Here is a 5,613-nt window from a genome sequence, read left to right as displayed (position 1 = left end):
GTGCTTCCTGGACTTGCATGTCTATTTCCTTCACCAAATTAGGGAACTTTTCTTTCATTATTTTTTAAAATAGATTTCCACTTTCTTGCACTTTCTCTTCTCCTTCTGGATCCCCTATTATATGAATGTTGGACCTCTTGAAATTGTCCCAGAGGCTGCTTACACAAGTCCCCATTTTTTTTTAATTCTTTTTTCTTTGTGTTGTTCTGATTGGGTTTTTTTGGTTTCCTAATGTTCCAAATCATTGATTTGATTTTTGGCTTCAACCACTCTACTGTTGCTTCCTTGTAAATTGTTCTTTATTTAATTAGTGTATCCTTCATTTCTGACTGGATCTTTTTCATGCTGTTGAGGTCCTCACTAAGTTCCTTGAACAGCTTTATAACCAGTGTTTTGAGCTCTGCATTTGATAGATTGCTTATCTCCATTTCATTTAGCTCTTTTTCTGTAGTTTTGATCTGTTCTTTCATTTGGGCTGTGTTTCTTTGTCTCCTCATTTTGGCAGCCTCTCTGTGTTTGTTTTTATATATTTGGTACAGCTATGTATCTTGGTACTGTGGCCTAATGTAGTGCGTGTCCTGTAGTGGCACAGCCTCCCCTATTGCCCAAGCTGGGTACTCAGGATGCACCCTTTGTGTGAGCTAAGTACACCCTCCTATTGTAGTTGAGCCTTGGTTTCTGTTGGCAGATCAATGGGAGGGATTTATCCAGGCCAGTTAGCTACACGAATGGTCTATGACCAATTACCACAAACCTCCACCCTCCATGGAGGATCAGCTGTGCAGGGTGGTGGTGCTCCAGCATGGTCTATAGCTGTCCACTGGGTACACTGGCCCTTGGGTTTCCTGGGAAGTGAAGAGCAAGGTCAGCTCCCCCCTGTGTTTTTCCTGGGGCCACCCTGCATAGCTATAAAGCAGTCTGGGATGGCTTCTACTTGTGCTGGGCTTGGAGATTCCCAGGCAAAGCCAAGCTGTGAATCTAAGCTGGCTGTTGATAGTGCCAGATCTAGGGTTCACTGGAACCAGCTGTTGCTTATTTGAGAGGATTTAAGAAGTTGTGAAGCATAAGCCAAGACCAGCCATTCACATGGAAAAACATCTTGGGTGGGCCTTAAGTTGGGTGGGGCGGAGTCTCTGGGGATCCCTAAAGCAGATCAAACAGTGTTAGCCAGGTTGATGGAGTGTCAGTTATGGCACCATCTTGCCAGCTGTGTGGGGGAGGGTTCAGAAAAGGGACAATGGTCTCTCCTTGCCTTGATGCCAGACACTTCAGTTTCTCTGTACATGCCACCGATGCCTTTCAAGCTACTATACTAGTGCTGGAGCTCAGAGGGAGTGAGTCTGAGTAGGTGATTCCATGTGTGGGTTCTTTAAGGGGAACAGCCTGGGGGTCCAGCAGTTTCTTCTACCAACTCAATCCCCACTGGTTTTTGCAGCCAGTAGTTGTGGGGACTTATTTTCCTGGCACTGGAACCCTGGGCTGGGGGGCCTGGTGTGGGGCTGGAATTCTTCACTCCCAAGATATCCCTCCAGAATTTGTATCTACCACCTGTGGGTGAGGAACCAGCCAGGTTCACATCTGCACCCCTCCTACCAGTCTGAATGGATGTGGTTTCTTTAATTCCGTAGTTGTCAGACTTCCATTCAACTAGATTTCTGACAGTTTTGAATGATGGTTGTTTTATATTTAGTTGTAATTTTGGTGTGGTTGTGTGAAGAGGCGAGCCATGTCTGCTTATGCTGCCATCTTGACCAGAAGTTCTCTTCTATAGATTTAAAAGACAAATGCAGAGAGAACCAAGATGGCGGCGTAGGTAGACACACTGCTCCTCCTCACACAACCAGAACTGACAGAAAATCCAATGGCAAGGAAGTCTGACACCAAGGAAATAAAAAATAAATATTCATCCAGACCGGTAGGAGGGGCACAGACGGGCAGCTGGGGCAGAGAGGACTCGCGTTGCTGCTGCGGGACCGAGACTGGTGGAGTGTAGGACGAACGGGGCAGGCAGTTTGACCACTCGCTGACCCTGCGGCCCCACATTCGCGCACAGATAAACCGAGAGGGCTCTGTGAGAACGGGGCAGGCAGAATGGCGGGTAGCACCCCGTGGCCCTACATTCATGCACATATAAACCGGACAAATGGCGGGGAGCAAAGCAGACCGTGCAACCCAGGGCTCCAGGGAGGGGAAATAAAGCCTCAAACCTCTGATTGAAAATGCCCATGACAGTGGGGCAGCAGCAGGAGAGACTCCCAGCCTCACATGAGAGGTGGTTGGAGAGACCCACGGGGGCCTAGAGTGTGCACAAGACCACCCACTCGGGAACCAGCACCAGAGGGGCCCAGTTTGATTGTGGGTAGCCGAGGGAGTGGCTGAAATCGGATGGAGAGTGGAGTGGGCGCCATTGTTCCCTCATGGCCCCTCCCCCACGTACAGCATCACAGCTCAGGGCCAGCATTAGCCCGCCCCAGGGAACATCTAAGGCTCCGCCCCTTTAAGTAACAGACACACCAAGGCAAAAAAAAAAAAAAAAAAAAAGATGGACCAAACAACAGAACACTTCAAAGCTCCAGAAAAAATACAACTAAGCGAGGAAGAGATAGCCAACCTATTGGATGCACAGTTCAAAACACTGGTTATTAAGACGCTCACAGAATTGGTTGAATTTTTTTGAAAACTAGATGAAAAAATGAAGCCTATGCCAAGAGAAACAAAGGAAATGTACAGGGAACCAATAGTGATGCGAAGGAAACTGGGACTCAAATCAATGGTGTGGACCAGAAGGAAGAAAGAAACATCCAACCAGAAAAGAAGGAAGAAACAAGAATTTGGAAAAATGAGGAGAGGCTTAGGAACCTCCAGGACATCTTGAAATGTTCCAACATCCGAATTATAGGGGTGCCAGAAGGAGAAGAGGAAGAACAAAAAATTGAGATTTTATTTGAACAAACAATGAAGGAGAATTTCCCCAGTGTGGCAAAAGAAATAGACTTCCAGGAAGTCCAGGAAGCTTAGAGAGTCCCCAGGAAGCTGGACCCAAGGAGGAACACACCAAGGCACATCATAATTACATTACCTAAGATTAAGCAGAAGGAGAGAATCTTAGAAGCAGCAAGAGAAAAGGAGACAGTTACTTACAAAGGACTTCCCATAAGACTGTCAGCTGATTTCTCCAAAGAGACCTTACAGGCAAGAAGGGACTGGCAAGAAGTATTCCAAGTCATGAAAGGCAAGGACCTACATCCAAGATTACTGTATCCAGCAAAGCTATCATTTAGAATGGAAGGGCAGATAAAGTGCTTCTCAGATAAGGTCAAGTTCAAGGAGTTCATCATCACCAAGCCCTTATTATATGAAATGTTAAAGGGACTTATCTAAGAAAAAGAAGATAAAAAATACGAACAGTAAAAATGACAGCAAACTCACAGTTATTAACGACCACACCTAAAACCAAAACAAGAGCAAACTAGGCAAACAACTAGAACAGGAACAGAACCATAGAGATGGAGATCACATGGAGGGTTATCAACAGGGGATTGGGAGGGGGAGATGGGAGGAAAGGTACAGAGAATAAGTAGCATAAATGATAGGTGGAAAATAGACAGGGGGAGGGTAAGAATAGTGTAGAAAGTGTAGGAGCCAAAGAACTTACGAGTATGACCCATGGACATGAACTATAGGGAGGGAATGTGGGAGGGAGGGGGTGGGCAGGATGGAGTGGAGTGAGGGGGCAGGAAATGGGACAACTGTAATAGCATAATCAATAAATATATTTTAAAAAAAAGATGTTCACTGTAGGCTTTCTCAGCAGAGATGACAGGAGCATATGTGCCCAGAGGGAAGTGGATGTGGGGATAGGGCACCACGTTGGTCTGGAATTTGGTCGGATCAACATTCAGGGCTCCATCAAACCTGAAGGAAGCAGTGATGGAGGATACAATTTGACCTATCAAGCTATTCAGATTAGTGTAGGTTGGGTGCTTGATATTGAGGTTTCTACGACATGTTAACCTCATTGTCAACCACGAAGGCACAATCACAGTGCTCCAGGGCTTCAGGGTGGTATGGGTGGTGAGGATAGAATTGTAGGGCTCAACTACAGCTATAGAAACCTGGGGGGCTGGGTAAATGGAGAACTCCAGCTTGGACTTCTTCCTGTAATCAACAGAGAGATGCTCCATCAGCAGGGAGGTGAACCCAGAGCCAATTTCCCTACCAAAGCTATGGAAAACCAAGAAGCCCTGAAGACCTGTGAACTGGTCAGCCAGTTTTCAAATTTAGTCCAGGACAAGGTCAATGATCCCTTTTCCAGTGGTGTAGTGTGCACGGGCATACTTATTGGCAGCATATTCCTGGTCTGTGATCAGCTGCTCAGGGTGGAAGAGCTGGCAGTAGGTACCAGTGCGAACTTCATCAATGACTGTGGGTTGCAAGTCTACAAACACTGTGCTGGGCACATGATTGCCAGTGCGTGTCTCACTGAAGAAGGTGTTGAAGGAGTCATCTCACTACCTAATGGTCTTGTCATTCAGCATCTGGCCATTGGGCTGGATGCCATGTTCCAGGAAGTCTAGCTCCTAGCAGGCATTGCAGAGCTGGACACCAGCCTGGCCAATGTGAATGGAGATGCACTCACACATGGTTGTTGCTTTGCAGCTGTGGAACAGATGGTGAGAGGAAGAAGAAAGGTTGTTGCTTCTTACAGCACACCTCTTAGGCAGTTGTTGTAAGAGAACCTGCCCAAAATACACTTTAAATTAAAAAAAGTTTACAAGAGAGAAAGAAGGACATTATATAGTAATAAAAGGTAAACTACAACAATAAGGTATAATAATTATAAACATATAATAATTAAAAACATAAATTATATGCACCAAATATTAGAGCTCCTAAATATATGAAGAAAACATTCCTGAAACTAATATATTTAATGTTAACTGTAATTGAGGAAAAAATTAAACAAAAAATTGACAGTTTTGAAGGAAGAAATAGCTCTAAAATAACAGTAAGGTACTTCAAAATTTCATTTTCAGTATGGAGAGAACAACCAAATGAAAGATAAATTAGGAAATCAAGGACTTAAATATCAGTTTAGACTAATTAGATCTGGTAGATGTATTTAAAAAACCTTCTCAACAACAGCACAATACAAAATTTTCTGAAGTTTACCCACAGCATTCTTCATATGGAACATGTTAAGTCACAGAAGAAGTCTTGATTTGGAAAATTGAAATCATAAAAAGCATTGTATCTAATCACAATGAAATGAAACTAGAAATGAACAGTAGAAGGAAAACTAGAAAATTCACAAATATGTTAAATTAAACAACAAACTCTGAAACAGCCAATGGGTAAAGGGGAAATCAAAAAAGAAATTAGAAAACATCTCTTTTTTCCCCCGTGGGTCTCTCCAACGAACTCTCATGTGAGGCTGCGAGTTTCTCCACCCGCCACAAACCCCACAGGTTTTTCCAGTCAGAGGTTTTGAGGCTTTACTTCACCACACCGAAACCCTGGGTTGCGCAGTCTGTCTCACACCCCAGTCGTTCTGCCGGGTTGATCCACACTCAAATATGGGACCACCTGCTCTGCTAGCTGCAGCCTTGCCCC

The 5,613-nt window shown here is 44.6% G+C and overlaps 1 pseudogene; it reads right to left on the bottom strand.

Annotated features, from left to right (window-relative positions):
* Positions 1–1,187: 1,187 nt before the first annotated feature.
* On the bottom strand, positions 1,188–4,643 carry LOC112313045 (tubulin alpha-1A chain-like; annotated as a pseudogene).
* Between the last annotated feature and the right edge of the window lie 970 nt (positions 4,644–5,613).

Source organism: Desmodus rotundus, chromosome 2 (assembly GCF_022682495.2).
Source record: "Desmodus rotundus isolate HL8 chromosome 2, HLdesRot8A.1, whole genome shotgun sequence".
Classification (NCBI taxonomy): Eukaryota; Metazoa; Chordata; class Mammalia; order Chiroptera; family Phyllostomidae; genus Desmodus; species Desmodus rotundus.
The sequence above is the reverse complement of the archived record's forward strand: the minus strand, read 5'-3'. Positions and strand labels throughout refer to the sequence as shown.